Source organism: Chlamydotis macqueenii, chromosome 6 (genome assembly GCF_036417535.1).
Source record: "Chlamydotis macqueenii isolate bChlMac1 chromosome 6, bChlMac1.mat, whole genome shotgun sequence".
In the NCBI taxonomy this organism is placed as follows: domain Eukaryota; kingdom Metazoa; phylum Chordata; class Aves; order Otidiformes; family Otididae; genus Chlamydotis; species Chlamydotis macqueenii.
The window spans coordinates 29,541,733-29,556,668 of record NC_141561.1 but is presented as its reverse complement, the minus strand read 5'-3'; the positions used below and the strand labels follow the sequence as shown (position 1 = coordinate 29,556,668).

General features: G+C 44.2%; 1 long non-coding RNA gene across 4 annotated transcripts; it reads right to left on the bottom strand.

Annotated features, from left to right (window-relative positions):
• Nucleotides 1-6,374: 6,374 nt before the first annotated feature.
• LOC147600226 (uncharacterized) lies at nucleotides 6,375-14,840 on the bottom strand. 4 transcript variants are annotated; one of them, XR_015258967.1, is made up of 4 exons: nucleotides 14,579-14,840; nucleotides 14,279-14,438; nucleotides 10,021-10,111; nucleotides 7,285-7,589 (listed from the first exon to the last, which is right to left on the bottom strand). It is a non-coding gene; the product is annotated as an uncharacterized LOC147600226 (long non-coding RNA). The 4 variants fall into 4 exon arrangements; XR_015258969.1 differs by having other exon boundaries at nucleotides 14,279-14,418; XR_015258968.1 differs by lacking the exon at nucleotides 7,285-7,589 and adding an exon at nucleotides 6,375-6,431 and having other exon boundaries at nucleotides 14,279-14,840.
• Nucleotides 14,841-14,936: the final 96 nt, after the last annotated feature.

The window sequence follows — 14,936 nt, the reverse complement described above, 5'->3', positions numbered from 1 at the left end:
TTTGGACAGACATGCCTCATAGTCAGATTTATTTTCTTCTAAAATTGATACGTACAAGTCAGATTATCTGCAACACTTCCCCTGAATTTGCTCATAATGCTCTACAGATTCACGTGCTAAACAATAGTATTAAAAATGCCTTTCCTGAAACTCTAAGATGCACTTAAATTGCACAGCGAAAAATAAAGGAATGTCTAATTTAAAAGAAAACCAATTTATATTGTCATCATTAGAATATTCTCAGAAACAAAGAACACTTCTGTTTCTGTTTTGCTTTCTTACCGCTGCTCATTTGTGTCTTGTTTCCGTAAAGAAAAATTCTTAATTTTCCAAGGCAACACAGTTCCATTTTTCTCAGTGCACTGGGGACAAAAAACAATGCAAGATGGATGCTGCCAGGTTTTCAGGAAACAAACCACAAAACCCCCCACCTTGTAAATATGTTTAGAAAGTACATATCCTCCCACCTGTCAACTTCCTCTAAAATAAATCTTTAATCCTACCTGCCCCAGAGAGGAGAATAAGGAAGTTCTGTATTGGTATGGAATAGATTATTGGCACAAATTTAATAATAATTGATTGTTACTTTAAAGATATAGACGTATACATTGTATATGCCATAGTTTCAGTGTTCAGTGCATTTTGCTCTAATGATACTTTTAAAATGTTAAAAATAAGTCCACTAATATAACATTGCTAAGTCTGTGTTCAGATTATAATTTCTTTCATGAAAAATACTCAAAAGATCATAGCCATTTTGCCATTGAAAAGTTCTTATGGAATGTTCCAGCTTAATTAGGGAGAATTTTAAAATTCACATATGCAGTCAACAGAGGAGAAATTAATTATGCTGTAATTTTTACTTGTATAAAAATGATGGCAGTTTGCAGTGCTGGAACAGGCTGGTTTTAAGTTATAAAAATAATAATTGATGGGCACAGTAACATATACATGATCTGATGTCTAACTGGAAGATTTGAAGTAGCTTATCAAAGATAATTGAAATAGGATTGATTAGTCTATGAAAGTTGAATTATAGACTGGACAACTTAGTATTTTGCATAAATTTAGATGATTGTAATTTTTCTCTCTGGTCTCCCACTATCCATTTTAACAGGTAAATATATTAACCTCCTGTTTTTAATCTGCTTCTTATTTTTTGTTCAGCTGTAAGCCTTTCTTCAGTGAAAAAGCTGTACACGTTGCAGTGAAGCCAAATACATATTTTTAATGTAAACTCCGAGTGTATTTAGATGCATATGTATGTTGTGCATAAATTCCAGGATTAAATTCTGTGAGTTACAGCATCAGATGGTAGCACCTACAATATTCTTTTACATATGCCATTTTTAAGTTGTTTTTAGTGCCTCACAGTAAAGTTGGGCTCGGACTGTGACATAGAGTCCAGTAGTGGAAGATCTCCCACAACAGGCTTGTCACTGATTGTTTAGGTGGAATGGATACAGGAGAGAGAGAAAGCTGGGAATGCGTGTGACAAACTTTATCTGAAGCTGAGTAATTTAAGGTACCTCTCTTAAAGATCAAAAAATACCCCAAACTACTTTTAATTTTTACAAGGCTTTTTAATGTAGTAGCTATAGTTACATGTGCGGTTGCCACTTAAACATAGTATTTCTGTCCATTAAATCGAGTAACATTGTAGGCTTCTATATCGTCATCTAACACTAGCTGTAACAGTACATGCCTTTTTTGATCCCACCCACCACTCCTCCCCTCCCAGCAAGTTCAGTTTTGATGTGAAATAGTAACAAGTCATATTTCTCATTTTGAGGTTTCATCTGTACTGACTAAAACTGGTACCAGAACTTCCACTTTTGCAGAGAGCAGATGCAGGCATGCCTGTGAATCAGAGTGGGAGGTGTGTTTGGCACAAGCGTACCTGAGGGAAGCAACATCTGATCAGTCGCTTGAGCTGAACGCTGTTGAAATCAGAGAGGAGTCTGCCATTGATTACGAGCAAAGGAGGGTTGGGTTCTGCTGGCAGTGGTTTTAAAAATTTGTTGGGAGGATTAGCCCTGGGAAGGCTCAGGTGGAGTGTGGGACCGCATGGGCGAACCCTGGCTACTGATGTTTCCAGGAGTGTTAGCTGGTGGCTCACTTCAGGCTGTCAGGCTAGGTCAGTACCAGTGCAGCTGTGGTTACTGGCAAGAAGTGGAACTGCAGCAGTGGGAGTGGTGGTGGAAGGTTTCAAAATAAATCCTCATTTACACCAAAGCCCTTTCATGTTGATCTGGGCTTCTTACAGGTCTGACTGAGTGGCGGCTGTGGTGCATTGCTAATGTGAATTACTTTTTATGCCCATTTCTATTTATTTCACTGTGATTTAATCTACATCTGTGCATAATAACCAGGAACTAGTCAAAGCTACATTAATTTATAATGTAATTGTCAGATATTTTTAAAAGCCTGTTGGTAGCAGTTGTGTAAATTTGCAAGTCATTCAGTTGGTTAACTTCATGCTTCAGCAGACACAGTAACTGTCACAGTAAGGAAGGATTTCTTCAAAGTTCTTGCAGGCTTCTGCAGATGCATTACAGAAGCATACATCCATCAGGGGCATAGCATCTTGCCTGGTAACTATCTTAAAGCAGAAATAATTAGCCTTTATAACTTCCTAGTTTTGAGGTCTCCCAAAAATCAATTTTTGTAGCCCATTCACTTGTTTTTAAGACAGAGCAAAAATGTGTGAGGTTTATTTCTAGAGCACTTGATTCACTTTTTTTGTGCTTCAGAACTGTACCGTGAAGTATCACACTTCAATCTTGTTTATTCAAAAGGAAAGAAAACAGTTAATGTTTCTGTAGTTTGTAAAAAGTCACAAGAACAAAGAAACAGGCAAGTCCAAGTTAGAGCTGACTTTCATTTGTCACTTTTGAATTTCCTGATTTGTGACTCTTCTCTCTCTTTCACACTGTTGCAATGTATTTAAAAAGGTTTGTATGTAATGTTTCTTGTCTGCTTTTTGTCTCTAGAGGAAAGTGTGCTCGATTCACATTTATATAAGCTGGAATCATATTTTACAGTCGCTGTTCATTATTCCCCCCCCCCCCTCCGCTCCCCCAAATGCAGTATGAGAGGAAAATGAACATGGCAACGACTGATTTCTAGGGTTTGGTCTTCTGTAGAAGCTGAAATAAGGAGATGTGAAACTGCCATTTTCCTTATGAAAGACTGTAAAGAGAGCATTACTTTCTGAGCGAGCTTTTCTGGGGAAGAGGGGGAGAAACCCTAGAATACGGAGTCTCATCAGAACCCTTTTGTTAATGGGTATTTTTGGTTTTTCTCTGAAATGACTGAGGAAATATCATGTATGAATTTATAAATAATTGCTTTCAGTTATTTCTTTTGTATAAGCTGCCAATACCCTTGCTATGCTGTATAAGTTGTGTTTCATGGAACAGTGTGAGTATGAAATAAAAAGCTAATTTTTGTTTTTTAATCATCTGTGGATGCCACTATGAAAGCTGACATTGTTAAAGCCACTACAGAGTTTTCTATGAATACTTGTAAGAATTGCTTTGTTATATATAAACCTAAATAAAGAGATTGTATTGATACAGAGACATTGGATAAGAACATTAAAAAGGCTATTCTTTAGGTCTAAAAGAAAAGGCTTGCTGTAAAATGGTGCATTATTCCATTTATTAAAGATCATATTAATGACAAAATGCATGGTCTTCTGTGGATTTTTCATGGTGTTATTGGCCATGAGTAATAAGACATGCTCCCAGGAATGAGAGGAAAACCCCTGTTGCAGCCGCGTTTTTTGGCTGAAGGATAAGGAAGTTCTTCATTGCTGAGGGCTGTACAGGACTTTCAGACACCTTAGGCACGTGACAGATCACACACTGCACTGTTACCAGATAACAGCGTGAAATAATTGGGGCTTGCCATTGCTACATTAATGCAGTGCCTCTGCTTGCTTTTTTGCCCAGTCTCAGCGGTCAGCCAGTTAAGATGCTTGTGTTGGCAGCATCTTACACAGTTTTGTAGGCGTTTCAAAGCAGTAGGCCTTACATAGCCTCTTGTCACACCTAGTCTGTCTGATAAGTGTTTAAATGCAGAAAAACAAAGAAAAAAAAGAGGCATTAAACTAAATATTCTTCTTCACTTTTGGTTGGGCTGCATTTGGGTAGAGCGCAGGATTGATGGCAACCGTGCATATGGGAGGAACACAGCGAGCAACAACCTTTGCAGGTGGGATGAGAATTAAAACAGCAACGCTCTATCCTTCCCACACAAACTATTGCACTCTTTCCGCTCCCCATGAGGAGACGATGCCATGGCATTGTTACAAGCAGGAGCTTTCCCAGCCCAGAGCTGCCGTCCTGTCCAACAGAACTGCAAGAGATGGATTAAGTCGGCAGAAGGACCCTGCAACCTTCTGCCGCTGACTGGCCTGACCCCGGGTGTTTGCCTGCTCTGCCTCCTGAAGGTAAGGTGCAGGGAGGAGACAGGTCTCTTCCCCGCTGCAGTCTCCTTTGTTTTGCTTCCTGGTGTTTTCCAACTCCTGATGCAAAAATTTCATTTTGAAGGAGTTGTCTGGGATTTTTTATTTTGCAATTTTCCTCTACTTTCCCTTTTTCCAGTCACGCTTGTGGGGAACTCCAAGCTGAGCCATTAAGTGGAATCACCACCACACAAATGGTAAATACGCTCCACCCATAAACAGGTGATGTTGTTCATTTGATCTCATTTTTCTCATCTCCTATGAGCCCACTGGTAAGTGTGAGGGAGTCGGCACTCCATGGCTTGATTGCCTCTAAGGCAGCATCAGGATGGTGCGACTTTAGAGCACGGATGCTTGTCCATGTGGAGAACAGAGGGAAATTAATGCAAAATGGTCCTGAGAACTGAGTATTGACCCGACTAAGTCACCTTCCCTTCCTGACCAGAAGGAAAATACTACATCTTCCCTTTAGACAAGAAACAACCCCCATCTTTCTTTCCCCTTTCAGCCATTCAAATGCTAGCTGAGCTCTGAGGCAGCCATCCTGCCTATGCACGTGGAGGGATCTCTGTTCTCCTCAGTTCTCTTTCTGGAGCACAAACTGAGCTGTGCCAACTTGGGTTGTGCTACCACTGCACTGCAAACTCACTTGGGCAATGGCCACCACAGCTTTGAGGCAAAGCCTTACACAGGCTGCAACTAAACTCAACTCAACGCCATGTCATCGGAGTGGTGAACTCCTCTTTTATTCGGTTCCACTCCGTGTTCCTGGGTTTGCATTTGCCTTGGGAAGGGGTTCCACATTAGCACCAACTTCATAGCATGAGCATCCCAGACCCTACAGTGCTGCAACACACATCTTGCACCCTAAAGCACCAAGCACTGTACTGTGGGACCTCACTGGTTCCAGCACTTTGTTACACGTGGATTGCTAGGACCCATCCTACACCTCAGTTGCTTCATTGTTTGTATCTCTCCTCCTTAATTCTTAATAATTTATTTTTTTCTATCCATAGTGATGATTTTTGCAAGCAAATAAGAAAGTGGTGCAAGTCTTACACCTCTGTGGCCAAAGACCTCCCTCCAAAATGCAAAGAAAAGAAGGGAGACAGAATGAGGAGCTTCATTTATTGCTGTTGTAAATAAGGAGGAAGCAACAAACTGAGGCAAGTGTACAGGTTGAGCACTTGCCTGTGTGGCAAGTCACCTTGGCCCCACAAATGAAGCCCGAAGCCCCTGGCCACAGGGAGGGACCATGAGAAGCCTTGCTTCCCCTGCGAGCAGGAGGCAAACTCTGGGTTCCAGGCTGGATCTGCAGCTGCCTTCGGGGTTTCTGCCTCAGCAGAGGATTAGGACAGCTATTGACAAGGAGAAGGTCCCTCCCTGAAAGACAGCACTGTGCTTACGTGCAGTGGCTTGCTGTTGGCTCAAGATGGCTGAGCAACATGACCTCCCAGGAAAGGGAGGCTGGCTAGCCAGGTCTCATTACCTACCTGTGGGGCTTTAGGGGCAGGCCTACAAAGCTCTTTCTGTCCAGAGATATCAATAACGTTGGAGGGAGCCTAAGACCCCTGAAGGCTTCCCAGGAACAGCTCAGAGAAAGTCAGATTTCCCAAGAGGTTGTAGCCAGGGAGAGTCTCTGGGGGCGAGGGACACCAGGAGCGCTGGGAACCAGTTGAAGCTCTCATTTCCCTGGGGCACCACAGGCCCCTTCCCGGCTGCCCTGCACAGCAACACTGCCTCTGGAGTCAGGGACAGAAGCTGGTGGCAGCACCGCAGCACGTTGGGGAGGGATGCTGACCTGATCAACACAGAAATAACAAGAGTCCCTGCCTGCCCGTTCCACCTCCCCCAGCAGTGATCACTCCTTGCCGACAGCAAAAGCAGACGAGTCCTGCTCTACCCTAGCAGGTGTGGCTGAGTCTTACCCTCAGGGCATCCGAGAAGCCTTGACTCAGCTCTGCAATAACAAAGTGTTACTGGTGAATTTTACTGATGTATTTTTCACTGACTGTCGGCTACTCAGGCTTAAGAAACAGTCTCCTTCCAGAGTTCCCTGTGTGACTTCATATACTCACCTCAGCCAGCTCCCTCCTGCAGAAGTAACGACCACTTTTATTTGGCTTTTGCTTTGCTAATAGGAAATGAGAGTAAAACAACAATAATTATGTTCCCCTTTGTTCCAGAGCAGTGATGCAGCTGCAGAACATACTTAGTGGAACACAGCCACTTCAGTCTTCCATTTGTTTCCATTCAGGGCTTTTTTCCCCATTTACTTCTTGCTAATTCTGATGTTATGGAAATTCTCCACATGCAGGAGATTATAGACATCTGCTCACTGCCATGACCCAAAGCAAGTTCTATTGGGTAAGAAGGTTAATTTTCCACAGGCAGGAAAACTCAACTATACCAAAATGTTTGTATCTGTATAAATTCAGCTTTTCATGTTAGCCTGAAAGGTTGTCATTCTCCATCCAATGAGGAGTTGAATGGTTTGATTCCTAGAATTTAAATGGCACACTCTGGTCTTCTGCTTTTATGTCAGGGGATCTTCTTCGTTCCGCTCTCAGTACCACAGGGAATGTCTGTGAGAAATCCACAAATGGTGATCTGAGCTGAAGTCATGCTTTGAGGATCACTCGCACCTCTCTTACAAAGACAACACATAACGCTGGCTGAGGACAGCTGGCAGACTCTGGGGCAGCCCTGTCTGTTGGGAGTGGTCTGGGGAAGATGATTAAGGAAAGCAAGTCCTATTTATTCTGCAGTGTCTGAGCAAATGACATTTCTAGATAGGGCTTGCACAGGGACTGGAAAAATGTTATGGATGCAAATATTAAGAAAAGTTGGCAATACCTGATCGAGGTGTTATCAATTCCTGATGGGAAGGACGGGAGCTTCCCAAGACCCTCTGTCACAGTCCAAGCACCTTTTGAGACTGAGGATGTACATCCAATATAGAGCAGGCTCGGGCAAAAGCCAGCAGGCAGCGTCTCCAGTGCATGAGATGGATTTGAGAAAGGGAAGGAGCACAGTGGGAGCAGAGAGATATTTGTTTCAGGCATCAGCAATGTAGTAGGACTCAGTATTTGTCTTTGGCTCTATTTCTTTGTGGTCCCTGCCAAGTGCTAGTAGGAAAAGATAGTGTAGGGCACTGTGACAAAGAGGATGCGGAGGTTGTACAGCTCATTTTGCTAGTGTCACTGCTTGCAACAGGCCTGCAAGCAGCTCCTAGGAATGTCACAGGCGTTTTTGCTTCCCCTATCACTTCGTGCAGCCTTTGTTTGCAAGAAGGTCATGCCACAGGCTATCAGTTTTCCTAATCAGAATGACCAGAAATATGTTTCTTCGTAAGGTACTTCTATGCACATGGAACTGCGTGCGTAAGAGGTTATACATGTGAGGTTAGTTTGTGCTCTGTTCCTGGTTTTGTTACTGAGGGTTAGTCTGTATTTTTTGCACTGACTGGTATTTTACCAGTCTGATGTAATATTGAAATTATACCCATTTTCTCAATAGGTTTCTCCCTTTATCCCTCTTTGTTCCCTACTCTTTTCTCTTATTGGAAAAGTAATAATTGAGCCCTGCAGATACAGAGCAACTTCTAGCACCGCCAAGTCTGTGGATTACTTAAAAAATCAGATCTGACGCAAATCATCATAGCAAGTTGTAGGTCTGCCTCTAGTCCATGAGGTAGGTGTTGCTGCTGCACACATCAGTTTTACTGGTGCAGCCAAGGCGTGTACAGGTGGCCACAGAATCTGCTGCAGGAGGGAGGCCTTGCTGGATCTCTGCTAAGGTGGAAAGTATTTATTGGGAACTGGCATTTCTGTTGCCATGCCAGGATTTTTCTTGCAGGCCCATTAAAAATTCTGAATCAGGCCTCAGAAACAGCTGGCTTAAAATCACTATTAAGCAGGCTAACTTTATTTATTGTTTGCTTCTGGAAAACCAGAATGCAAGGAAATCATGTGTTTGAGCTGTACCCTGAGATCATGAGGCACAGGCTTTTAAGGCATAGGCAAGCAGAAGTTCCCGTCTGCTTACAAAAGCCATGAACTGAGACTGTATGTGAAAGGTGAGGTATTTGCAGCCAAACAGAAGCAAGCAGCGGTATCAGAAAGGCTTTATTTGGGCACTGTTAACCCTAGCATAGCAGCCAGCCACAGGAGGGACTCACAAGTTCTCCTGTTGCAAACCAGCAGCGGCCAACAAGCTGCAGACGTGGGAAGCCTTCCCCTACTCCGGGCTGGGGTGCAGGAGGCAGGCAGAGGAACTGAACTGTGTAGAGAAGGGAGGGAAGCAGGAAGAAGGGCAGGTGGGTTCGTGATTCGCCCCTGTGGGATGCCAGCTGGGAGACCTTTGGCTTGGTGCTGGTGTATGGCACAGCTGAGCAGCACACTGAGTTTTTCCTCAGCACACAGCCACAAGGCAAGTGTGCTTAGGTGGTTGTTCTTCTCCTTGAAGGAGACAGGCAGAGCCCAGCATGCAGTGCAGGGCGGCGGTTGTGCTGCAGTTTCTCCTGCAGCAGAAGGGTTTCTGTGAGCTGCCAGGTTGCAAGTGTGTTCAGGGAAGCCGAGTGACACATGAGGGTCAGGTGTCTGCATCCCCACCACCACTGCACAAACCTGCTGCTTTGGGCAGGCTGTTGAGGCCTCTTTGGAACGACTTCAAGTAGACCTAGTCCAAGGAGTTACTGGTTTCTGCTCCAAGTGTAAGAGACAACCTGCAGGCTCGCCCCTACGGAGCATCAGCCTAGCCATGCCAACCCTGACTGCGGGAGATGTCTGCATGCTCCTGCTGAGCAGAGTGAGCCTGACAGCCCGGCTGAGCATTGGATGAGGCCATGGCTGCTAACAGCAGCAGAGTCTGGGGCTTTGCCCAGCTTTGCTTTTCTCATCTTCTCAAAGACCACATCCTCTCTCTCAGTGATGGCTCTCTGGCTCTCCTGCAGGCAAAGTCTGGCCTGGTGCGGTGCATGAGGACAGGATGGGACAACTGAGACACACAGATGTCTGGCTGAGATGTAACCAAACTAGTTAAAAGCTCCCCTGCTCCACTTGGCTGAATGCAAAGAGGATTCAGAACATTTCTCGATCCATTCTTTCTAAGTAGATGTTTTCCCAAATCAGAGAATCCCATGCTCCCACTTCATCCCACGCTCTCCTAAAGTTAATTAGTTTAACTACATGGCTAGTATATATATGTGGAGAGAGAAGCAAAATAATTTTGTCACTGCCTCTCAGTGCATGAATAAGCCATGCTAACATGCTTTTCACAATCTCTTTAGCTTTTCTAAATGTTATAAAAACAAACAGAAGCAAACAAGATTGTAGCCCTGAACCAGAAGGAGTGAACCCTCTTTTCTGCTCTCTTACATGAAGAGTATCTATAGTTAAATGCCTATTCATCACATACACATCCATTCATCACATCCTACAATATGGCCATAAAATCTATATAATTGAAAAAGTGTCATTTATCTAATTAACTGATAATGTCAACAATTGAAATAAATATTTTACAGTACATAGTTCTATCATACTCACAGTACAGAAAAGGTGCTGGTGGCTTGTAGCAGCTACCAGTGTTTAATGTTTGTAAATCACTCCTCCTATAGGTCGTAGACATTCTTCTGCCCTGAGAATAGAAATACAGAAACATGTTACATCTCTATACACAACACAGAAAGAGACAAATCTCTGTACTATATTTGCAAGCTCTAGAAATATGTACTAAAAATATTAAGTTTTTGTCAGACACTTTTGATGAAAAATTACTTGCTTCCTAAAAGGAAGGAAAGTTTTCTTGTTGGAGGGGAGGAATGCGTGCAAATTATCATTCAGCATCTTTCTTGCAGGATACCTGAAGGAGATTAAACTGTGTCTCGTTTAAATGAACTAGGCCACTTCTCTCAATGTTACTGAAACCAAAGATTCAGAAATGTGGTGGCAATATGCCTTTGCTGCTGCTCATTCTTTTCTCTCAAAGGAACCTAAGAACAGTTGCAGTCACTCTCAGCCATGAAAGCTCGTCTTGGTGAAGCAAGCTTGGCTCCAGTTGCCCCTCTCCTTCAGCAGCTGGACACTCACAAGGTTATTGCTTAGTGCTGCTGCTGCCATTTAACACGTGTTCAGAAAACAGATCTGCATGCGTGGAAAAACATGTCGCATGTAGGTGAACTTAGCACTGGCTTCTAAAGAAATGAACCTCATACTTCTCCCAGGTAATTATGTGTGCCATGAACACATCGTGGAAACATCTCTCAAGCCTGCAGTTAAGTGTCGCATTGAGGAATGGGGTTTGTCAAAAATGTGTTATCTTGACGCCAGTGAGGCACTGAGGCCTCAGGATGTTGTTTATATGGCAACTTTTCTAAAAGATTGCACTTCACAGAACGTGGCAAGAGCGCATTTTGCTTTAAGTTGTCTTTTCCTTATCGCATGTAGTTTGATTTACGTCCAAGGTCCCATCTGTTGTTTTTTATTGTTTTAATCTTAATACCTTATTTCAATCTGCTTGCCTCCTCAAATCCCCCCAGATATTCTGGAATATTAACTAGGATCTTACAGGTTTTGTGTGAAGCAAATTCTATTACATTTGTCCTATTTTTTTAAAATGTCTCTTTCTCCTGTTGATGTTGAACACCCACATAAACAACCAAAACAAACTCACTCTGCAGGAGTGAGATGAGAAATGCAGTGAAATATCCTGGGGCATAATCCAATGTTTAGATTAGACTCCCAGAATCTTTAATCTTTCAACCTTCAATATCACTTGCAACAACTGAAGGTAAAACAATTTCAGGCAGTGTATTGTTCCTTTACGTACGCTGCTTTGTATTAATTTAATTTTGGAAAAAAAAAGAGAACATATCTGAAGCTATTTGGAGCACAGTAATTTTCCATAAGGTTTGCTATTATTACTATTATTTTCAACAGTACATTTTTCATATCTATATTACTATGAGCAGTAAGCAGCTCTACTCACAAACTTTCAGTCCTTAGTACAACAAAACTGCCAAAGTACTAGTTGTTTTGATAGCCGTACAGTGGGATTTGGGCCTATGCACCAAGTTAAACCTCTTTGACCCTTGTTTCTCTGCTTTTCATTTGGGGTTACTATTTTGACCACTTCTCTGATTTGTTTACATCCCTATTTTCAGGCAGTTGCAGATTTGTTCATGCAGGTCTGTGTTTTATCAGTCTGCCTTTGAGGGCACTCTTGATACGCCTCCAATGTTTGGATCGATTTCTTTGTATCTGCGGCTTTTACTACACACTGTATTTTAAGAAAGAACCAACACATGGCATGTAAGGGGATGTCTGCAGTACCTAGATTTAATCTCCCAGCCATGACTACAAAGCAGTACGTTTCGGAAGGCCTCTGGTTAGGTGCCGAGAACCTCCCAGCTGGTGGGAGGTGGGAGTGCTCGCCACCTCCCGGGGCTGGCGCTTCAGCGTGGTATGTGAGCATACCAGTATCTGCTCAGCTTGCGCGGGCCAGTGAATTGATTAAAATCCCAGGCAGAAAGGAGCTGAAGAGGCAGAGAGGGATCCTGCGTATGTGGGATCATGCATGACTTCAGTGAGCTTGGAGCCGCTAAAGTGACTGAGGTCACTAAAAGGCTGGTTCAAGTGATACTGGGAGAAGGCTCACAGCCTCTGTGCCAACACGTTTAATTCCTGCGTTTTGGATCACTGTTGGCACCGTTAAGTGTAAAAGGCCAGAGTAAAGGCATCATGGCTGTGAAGAAACCACAGCCTAAAGGTTCCACACGAAACCGTATGAAATGTGTTGTTCAAAGAAGTTGGCCTGGACGCCATTTGGCAATGTCCGAGGCAGTAAGGAGTGTAACAGCCGAAACAAACCCCACAGCTTGGGAGGTGTGAATTACAAGGAGAGTCTGGGGGGATCTGCATCCAAGCTGCTGGGGGCTAGGGTTTTGGTTTGGGTTTTTTTGTGTGTGTGTGTGTAATTAAAAAAAAAGTTTCAAAACAATTTTCAAGTAATTAATAATCCTGCTTTAGTTGTTTCCATTATTTCCATAAGGTGTAGGAGTAAGATCCTGTTGTAACACATTTGTTACAGTTTAAACAAATTAATGCATGAAGTACATGGTGTTTGATTAGGTCTGAGTACATGACTTTACATGTTCAACGTTCAGATCTAATGCATGTAAAGCAATACAACTGCTGATGAGCAGCATACAGAAATGCTTTGCTTCATATTCTCATAACAACTGTGTGGAGCAGTGCCATTTTTGCAGTGTGACAATAATGTGGGAAGTACTATAATTGTCACAGATATTTTCTGCATTCAGAGTCGTGACTTGGCTCCATAACATGCATTATGCAAAAAAATATGAATCAATACCTTTCATTTTTGGCCACTTCAAACCAGTAACAGGAATTAGAATGTGTTCAGAATATTTCATGCCTTAAAGATCTCTTTATGGCACACCACTTCCAAACAACCCCAGTATTTCTTGGAAGGATAAACTGCCCAAGAGATGAAAGCTTGTTGAGCAACTGCACTGGCACTGGGTGCTGTCACAGCAGGAAGAACTGCAAAGAGGATTGTATCTTCTGCTGTTGCCTGAAAATTGCAAGCAGTTAAATGCATGCTGCATAAGTTAACCTGCTTTAGGATAACCCTGCGCTGTCCTGGGCTGCCAACAAAGCAGCAGATAGGTTCCCTTTATTTCTCCAGATGTGTCAACGTGCTGGTTTCCTACCTCCTGGGCAGTTATCTGTGGAGAACTGTGAGGCTCAAGTTCTTTTTCAATATATACATGGAGTCAGAGCCACCGAGGGAATGACGAGATCCCTTTACCTCCAATGCTTGGCGGCATGCAGCCCATACTGTTCTCTGCTTCTCAGCCATTCCTGGTGACGAGAGCACTGCCTCCTGGACATTTCACTAATTAAGTGGGTTATCTGGGACTATGACGCTTTGCCATGTGATACCAGCGTAGTTTATAACAGCTATAAGAAAAGGACCGAGAAGTGGCCCTATGTGTATGATTTATAAGGCGACTTAAGTTAATAGCACACTTTAAGAAAGGGATACAACAGGACTGACGGTGATCTGCCAGGCTTCTGGGGCCGTCCCTTGACATAGACACACACTTTCAAGGGTAGCCTAGGATAATTCTTGAGACTGAGCACAGTCTCTTGTAGCCAAGTTTTGGTTGACCCAACCTGCTATCCTGCAGGCCATATTACTAGTCTTTACAGTACCTGTGAGCAAGCATAATCTCCTTCAAAAGAAATTTAATTAATCCAGAATGGAAGAGCTAACTTCATAACAACCTCATCACCAGAAATGTATCCATCCTGTTCTCTTTTGCCAGTCTCACTCCTCATAAAAAGCACTTGACTCTGACAGGAGCTTGAACCTTCAAGGCTTTAGGTAGACCAGTGTCCAGGCATCCTTAAGAAGGGCCTGTGCACATGGTCTTGCTTTTCAGGTTTGTTAAAATTGTCAGCCCCAAGGACAGAGCTCTTCAAAGGGGAAGCTGGGGCTTTTTAGGTGAGGCAGCTTCAATCAGAAACAGCAAAGGAGAAAGGAGAAAGGGGAAAAGCCAAACCCAAGCACAACTGAGCCGAAGAGAAGAGAGAACGCTACGTAATTTGTTGTCGCAGCACTTGTTTCACAGCAATGGTATTCAATTGCAACATGCAACTTGCAGGGCAATATTGAAAAGAATTTGGGTAAGTTGTGGTAGCCCAGAATTGGCATTTGCAATACAGACAGAGAGAAAATTTATTCCTTCATGTCCTGAACGCACTAAAGCATGTTTACCTTGCATCTAAATAATCCAGACAGATGAACCGAGGCCTGTTTCACGCATGTGTGCACTTCTCTCCCGTGCGAATCAGGCTAAGAGGATGCCGGCAGCTAACAAAGTGTTTTTAAAAGGCTGCAGGGAAGACGCAACTAATCTAATGGAGAAGAGTAAACACTGCAATTAAGGGAAAAGGGGGTCAGCTCTGCCTGGATATTACCCACGTATCCGGTGCCACCACCGGCAGCGCTGAGCTGGTGGCTGCGCCATTGGCTGAACCGCCGCTGCGCCCTCGGCCCGCCGCCCGCGGCATTTACCGCTGAAAACGACGGAGCGGCCCTGCGTCCAACGCCACCGCCGCTGCCGCGGGGGAGGCCCCGAGACACGGTGGAGCCGCAGCCCCCGCCGGCTTCCGGGCTCCCACCCCACCGCGGCCGCCTCGCCCAGGCTCGGCGCTGCAGGCGGGGCCCTGACCATCCCCCCACGATCCGCGGGCGGGATCGCGGCCCCGTTTTCCCCTCGCACGGGGGCTCTCAGAGCCCCTCCCGCCCCGGCGGCACGTGCCGGAGGCAGCGCGGGGCCCCGCCAGCGGGCGCCTGTTGCTTTAAGCGCTGCCCCGCCGCCCCCGTCCCCGCGCAGGCCCGGCCACTCAGGAGCGCGCTGCACAGCCAATGG